General features: G+C 49.8%; 1 protein-coding gene across 3 annotated transcripts in view; it reads left to right on the top strand.

The window, feature by feature from the left end:
• NDNF (neuron derived neurotrophic factor) overlaps positions 1-7,165 on the top strand; it is a 22,175-nt gene that overhangs the window by 2,027 nt on the left and 12,983 nt on the right. The window contains exon 1 of one of the 3 annotated variants that reach the window (XM_005427049.2): positions 6,726-6,859. The exons of the other annotated variants lie outside the window; for them this stretch is intronic. The gene's annotated coding sequence lies outside the window, so the exon portion shown is untranslated. Of the gene's footprint in view, positions 1-6,725; positions 6,860-7,165 lie in introns of those variants that run through there. 3 annotated transcript variants of the gene reach the window in all.

Below are 7,165 nucleotides of genomic sequence, written 5' to 3'. Positions count from 1 at the left end.
GGAGCCGGTGTGTGCCAGGCAGGCAGCGGCTCCGCTCTGCCAGCATCATTCGTGCTTCTCGGGGAAGAAAAAGTGGCTACCGAAAAAAAGCAGACAGAAAACTCTACGGTGGGATGTAAGTGCTGAGGTTTGCTACGTGCAGCCTTGGTTCTGTTTTTATTTCAACGGCGCAGAGACAATGGCTACAAAGCGCTGTTTAATCACTTGCAGATATAACTTTTATGTATTTAAACCTTAGTGCTGGGTTTTGAAAAGCTGTGATTCTCTGAGCGTGTTTGTTCTGGATGAATTTAACACTTGAGCGGTAGCATCCCCTGGTTCCCCGGACGGGTTAGCGTGGTGCCAGGGATGGCCGTGATCCTGTCTGTGCCATGCAGCCCGGGGCTGCTCTGGAAATCATCCCGGTCGACACCGACGTGGGCTCGGCAGCCTCGGGAAGGCTGGTTTCAGACAGCGGGTCCTGAAGCTTGCAGCTTCCCTTGCATTTCCCCTCCCCACCAAAGGAGCTGGTTAGCATCTAGTTACAATGTTAATTAGAACAATTAAACAGCATCGCTGTTCTTGTGGCTAGACTGAGCTGCAGGAGGCGAGCTCAGATGGGAGGAGAGGTCCCTGCCATAAACTCCCGGATCTCCCTGTCCTAGCTGGCTGTTTGTGAGCAGCCATAGATAGCAGGAGATGTTCAGTGGCACAACTGTGGCACTGTCTCCACTGGAGCATCCCCTAGTCAGGCTGCTCTGGCAGCCCACCCAGCACTGAGGCTGAGCTCCCACCCATTTCACGCTTGGTTCAGACATTGGAGTTGTGCCTGTAAAAGTGGAAGGGGCGAGAGCAATGCGAGGGTGAGTTCCTCCCTGGGCGGTTGGCAGCGAGTGATTTATGGCACCGGTGACCCTGGGCAGGCACTGCAGGCTTGGCCATAGCCTGGTTTCCATAAAAACAGCCCTTGGGTGCTGGACACCCTCAGCTCCCTTGGCTGTGCCGTGAGGGAGAAGGGGAAAAAACTTTGTGTTTCTGCTCAGCCTACTTTGAAAATTGCTGATTCTGAACTATTTTAGGAATGGTACTTGGGATTGCTTCTTGTCCCCCTCCCCAGCCACGCTCTCCTGCCTCATAGCGAAACACGTACCTGCAGGAGAGCTGCCCGGGTCAGCTTTCTAGTGCCACTGCAACTCTCTGAAGAGCTCAGAGCAACGTCTAGAATTTAAAACTTGCTGATATTTGAAGCAGAAGAGGACTTCTGGGAGATTTTTACCTTCTAGTTTGACCATTAAGAAAGTGGTGAGATAGGCAGTAGTGGATCATGTGTGGGTGTATCCAGGGTCCTGTGGCTGTGTTTGACCCTGTTGTGAGCACAGTGATGTTTGTTCCTCGTGGACTTTCTGTGTCAGCAGATAACGAGCCCTTCTTAATTTTGTGAGAGCTTTATAATAAGTCTGCAAAATTCCTTGTCACGTTTCCACGATGAGGACTGCAGATGCATCCCACTCTCCTTGTCTCTGTGCGGCCCTGGACAGAAAACCTGTTGATTTCTGTGCTATAGAGGGTGGGCACTGCAGCATATCATTGCAGCCCTGCCAGAGAAGTGATAAAAGTGCATGTCCCACTCCTGAGTGGGGACACCCTGAGCTCTGCCAGCAGCTCCCTGGCACCAGCCACACCTGGCAGGTGGTGGCACATGTGTGTGACATGCTGCTGGGTGTCATGGGCCAGCAGGTCACCTCATGTCCCAGCCACCCTGGAGAAGGTCAGGATTTGGTGGTGAGGTGAGAGGGAATTTGAGCACTGTGTGGGATGCTGATCCCACCGAGATGACTCTGGGCCCCTTTACTTAATTGTGAGTAGTTTGTCAGCGAGGCGAGGCAGAGCTGTGTAGGATTGCCGCGCGCGCCTGTGTTGTGGGTGAGCACTTCGGAAACGCGGAGGAAAAGCTCTGAGGTTTCCCTAATGTTTATAAATACAATCTGGTGCAAACTGTCAAGCAAGCTGTTCAAAATCACGTCACGCCTGCGCTGCCTTCCCCGCTCAGCTGCAATGCCTTCACCGCAGAGCCGGTGCTCATGTGTCCTTCGGCGCTCCCGGCGCACAGCTCCGGCCCATCTGCGGGGCTTTCCCAGCGTCCCTGTCCTCCTCCTGTGAGCCAGGCTGGGATGCAGCGCTGGGGGCAGGCTCTGTGCCGTGGCTCCGTGTGCAGCTCATTGGAGCCTGAGCATCCTTCAGGGCTCCGAGAGCCTAGGCTGCCCCAAAGCAACCTGGCTCACAGACCAGAACTGCATGCAGGGGCAGCAAGGGCATCTTCAAGTCCCCTTGGTCCTTCTTAGAAGGTTTGACTACCTTAGATGTCCCCTAAAAATGAAGGCATAAACCCTTTCCTGAAAGCTCCATCCATGCAGTGGCCTTCTGCTCCATTCCATGCCCTCAGCAGGGCTGGATGGAGGCTGTTTGCTGGATGTTTCGCTCTGAAGTGTGCCAGGGTCTTCTGCCTTAATATATATGAAAAGAAGAGATGTTTATTAAACTCAGACCCTGCTTTTTCTTCTACGATTTATGTCTCAAGAGGCTGGCGATAAACAGTTTATTAAAAAGAAATCCTGATTTATTTCTGCAAATGGTTACATTTCAAGCTGGTACCAAATGGTTTTGTAGGAGACCACCTTTTATGCTTCCCATGGCAGTTGAAAGGATTGCTAGAAAAACAATCCAGAATCTAAGTAGGTTTGGATAAAGGCAAGCCAGGACTGTACGTCAGGGTATGTGGTGCTTTTAAGCAGCGAGGCGGTGGATTTTACCACGGAACATCTGGGCACTGGCTTCAGTTACAGCACAGATTTTAGTGGGATAACAAGTCCTGCTTGGCTTCGCGTTCATTTTGAAGTCACTAAACTTTATACTAATAATAAAACTGTAAGCCCATTACTTCACTGTTTGCAAGGGGCTGTTGCAGTCCCCCGTCGGGGTCTCGCATCTTTCTGGGGCTGGTTTTGTTTTGCTGTGCTAAGTGGGTATTTATCTTCTCAGTGCCTGGCTCGCTTTGGCTGCAGGCAGCTTTGCTAATTTGTAGCGATGGCCACTCCGGGGAGGGCGGGCAGGTTTCCATTCGCCTCCGCCGAACGCGCACGTTTTCTGCATTAGGAGCAGCCTCAGAAAGCTCCGCGTTTCTCCTTCGCGTTTCTCCTTCCCGGCACTCGAAGGGGCTGAGGTTGGTAACCCGGAGGCGATAGAGCTGCTCGGGGCTACCAGCTCGGCCATTCGTGAGACGGAAAGAAAAGCGGGAGGATTTGCTTTCTTTTGGTTTGTTTTCTTTTCTGTTCTGCTATAAAATGCAGAGAAGAGCAGACTGGACTGAAGGAGGGAAGGGCCGCCTCTTTTATACAAGAAAACAAGTTTGCAAACCCTTACAGATTGGTGCACATGCTGCTGGGAATGCCCCAGCATCAGGGAGGATAACCCCAGCTAGTTTATAGGATGAAGGAATGCACGTTTGGAATATAAGTTCCATGTGAGAGAGTATAGACGGGCTATGAGACCGATGGTTACTTGATCATGGAGCACCTGGTGTGACACTGAGCGCTGGTGAGCTCTGCATTTTGGTGTCGCTGACTGTATGGGCAGTAAACCAGATCAAATCAGAATTACACCCAAGGAAGGAGAATATCCCGGGTAAGACCAGTGAGAAGGGACTTGAGTACTGCTTGAGCTCTGCTAACTCATGAGTAGGGCAGTGAGTGAGCGAGCGTTGCTTTGGGGAAAAGGCAGAGTGCAGAAACTGTTCTGTTTCACATCGCAAGATGTACTTCTGTGGCAAAAATCCTCATTAGATCAAACAGGGATAGTTTCTGCCTGAGAAGGCAACTCAAATAAGCTTGTGGATGGATGGAAGGAGCTTTGAAGGCTGAGGAGATGTTTTTTGAAAACTTTAACAAGATGTCATTAGAGAGGAAGTATTTGCCCTTAGATTGGGAAACAGGTCAGGATAATAAATCATAACTCCAGGAGAGTGTGCTTAAAGCTGGAAATACATTCAGATGGGAGAGAAAGAGAGCAAATATTAGAAAGAAGTTTGTTCTCTCAGAATTCATTTTCTCATTTGCTGCATGCAAGGACACACACTGAACAGGAGAAGGAGAAATGTTAACACAGAGCTGTAACAGGAACCAGCTGAAAATCTCATGACTGCATGGATGGCTTTGATTGCTCCACAGGGAGCACGTCAGTCATGTGGGACACGTCAGAAACAGGCAGTGTGTCGTGTCACCTCATGTGTGAGGTAGCTGATAGTCCAGCTTCACCAAGAACCTGATGGGGGGGCATTTTACAGGATGGGTTTTGAATGTCACTGGAGTAATCAGCAGCAGGAGCGGCCTGAGAAGCCAGCCCCACTGCAGGACAGCTTCACTGAACACAAATGTGCCTGAGTTACCAGAGGGGAGCAGCAGATCCTGCACAGAGCATCTCGCCCTGGGCTCTGCCCTCGCACCCAGGCAGGTACTGTCAGCTTTTCTCACCGATTTCTCAGGGCTGTTCAGGTTTGGCCTGAAGTGGGACTGCTCTGGCTTCAGGGTAATTAAACTCAGGGCTTAGAGAGATGTTTGTTGCTGGTGTGACAGCTGAGATAGGAAGCAGTGGGTACTTGCTGCTAGCACCTGGAAAACGGAACAGCAAGAGGCAATAATTTATCTCTCCTACCTCATTCCCTGCTCCACGGGTCCGGATATGAGTGCCCCTCCGGTGTGACCCTCGCACGCTCCCAAGGTGACACAGCACCGAGGCCGACACCTCCCCTGTGATTTACAGGGGAAAAGAATTGTTTGCCTAATTGAGTCCATTTCCCCCCCTCCCCGTATTATTTGAGAAAGCACAACTTTGTTCAAACTTTATTAGGGGGTGAGAAAAATGATGCTTTTCATCTTTCTCATCTTTAACTCGCTCAGTACCAAGACAGAGCAGCCCCAGGCCAGCTGAGGCAGGGTGGGATCGTGGGTTCCTCACACACATTTGCAGGGATGGTTGCACAGGGAAGATGTTTGTACAATCAGCCAGAATATTGTGAAGAAGCGAGTGCTCCCTCTCTTTCTCTCTGTCTCTCTCTACTTTGTTTAGGTGCAGCAGATTTACTGCTAATTTGTTTTTAGTCAAACAGTCTAAATGTGTCCCAGCATTCTGAAATCCAGAAACCTGATGGAAATTCAGCAGTTTACAGATTGGGATTGTGATGGTGTGGGAAAGCCAAGTGTCTTGGAGCTGCCAGCTGGTCTCTGGATGTGAAGGAAAACATCAATGTACAGCATTAACAATTTCTAGTCCCTGTTCCTTCCCTTCCTTTGGCTACTAAATCTGTGTTTAATTCCCTGGAGGTTTTCTCTCCTGGGTAAGAATTACTTACTTGAGTATGATTTGTACGACTAATAGGATCTTATCCTTATTTGGGGAAGACCCTAGGGGCTCTTTCAAACTGATTTTTCAGTAATGAGAAATAATGAATAAAAGTCTAATAGTCCTAGGGGGTATTAAAGTTACAATTTTGCAGGGAAGATTTAATATCAGTCCATTAAAACTTTTATAATCCTGTTAGAGTACAATAGTCAGAAAAAAAATGAGAGAGAAAATAAGTAGGTTTTAAGATCCTCTCACATCTTGTGAACAAGTCTAAATTTAATGTTTGAATTAAGCAGGTATTTTAAAGCAAGAGTCTAAGACATCTCTTGCAAGTGTGTGATAGCAGGGTGGCAGGCTCAGGGAAAGAAATGTGCTATGTTAATTTATGGAGCACATTCTAATTGCCTCTCGTGTAAGAAAAAAGCAGTTGCAAGGTGTTTATGAGAAAATCCAGGCAATTAGGACTTAAACTAGAGAATGCAAAATTCATAGACCTCAGCACAGTGTGTTTCTAGTAGCCCAAAACATGCTCTGGCTCAGCCTGTTGCTCACAGGGTGTGTGAGCATCCCCTCTGGGCACTGTGGGGTCACTGAGGGTCTGTTCACCCTGGGACTGGGCAGACCCCAGCTCGTGGCCCTTGGTGAAAGGTGTGGGAGCCAAGTGGGACCCAGGGGCATTGTCCCCGTGGGCAGAGCTCCCCACATGGCCAAGCCTCTGCTGAGATGCTTTGAGGGGACAAAGCACCAAGGAGCAGATACTGTTTTATGAATTTACAGCTTTTTGCATTTAGCAAGATCAGCAGTGGTGCTGGAATGACGTTTTATCCGTTAGCAGTAGCTTTCATCCCAGAATGTTGTAGCCATTTCCAGTCGCTGGTGGAGGGACACCCCCAGAAAGCAGCGCTGGATCCCACACCAGAGCTCTCACCACTTCTTCCCCGTTTCTGAATGCAGGAACTCCTCCCTTCTTGTCCCTCCTTTCCAGCTCTGTCAGCCTGGGATGTATGGTTGCTATAAGAGGGCCGGAGGTTTTGGGGCTGTTTGGATGTTCGCTCACCCATGACAGCCCGGCCTCCCCGCCCGCATGGGCTCCCTCCGCTTTTGTTGGCAGCCAGCACATGAAGGGATAACCTTTCCCCTGCCAGCCTGCACAAATAAACACTGGCCCAGCAGCAAAGTGGAGCTGAAACCAACCCTTGCAATAATCTGCTTTTTCAGACCCCTTACCACAGCTCTGCAGGTGACCCTGGCAGGTTTGAACCTCTGGCGCCACATCCCTTTGGAGCACCCATCCCTTCTGCACTTGGGAAGGACTTTGCAGCTTGGAAATGTACAAGCCCACTGCCTAAAAAACAGAAAAGTGCTAGAAGGAAGACTGAAGACTGGCAGCTCCCGAGTGTGCTCCTGTCCTGCTTTGGTGTGATGGGCTGGGGGCTGGTGAGCTGTGGCTGGACTCGTAGGCTCTTCCAGCCTCTCCAGAGAGGTGAGCGTGTATCAATCTCCATGGCCTCACTGTCTCCCCATCATTTTGCCTTTTGGATTCAAATCCTTGCTCTGTCACGTGGCTTCTTAGCACTGGAGGGGTTCAGTGATGCTGGGTGAGCAGCTGGGGGAAGTTTGGATTTTTGCTGGAAGCAGTGGGAAATGTCAGGCACCATGGTGGGGACAGCAGGTAGCTACGTTGAGAAATTGGGAACAGCTCATGCCCTCCAGTAACAACTTTCACTAATTTATTGAGCTAATTTCACTAATTTATCTGTGGGAATCTGTGTCTTTTTTTAAGCAGGAT

The sequence above is a fragment of the Geospiza fortis genome, unplaced genomic scaffold (assembly GCF_000277835.1).
Source record: "Geospiza fortis unplaced genomic scaffold, GeoFor_1.0 scaffold636, whole genome shotgun sequence".
Classification (NCBI taxonomy): Eukaryota; Metazoa; Chordata; class Aves; order Passeriformes; family Thraupidae; genus Geospiza; species Geospiza fortis.
Note: the sequence above shows the minus strand (reverse complement) of the source record. Positions and strands in the feature narration are given on the sequence as shown.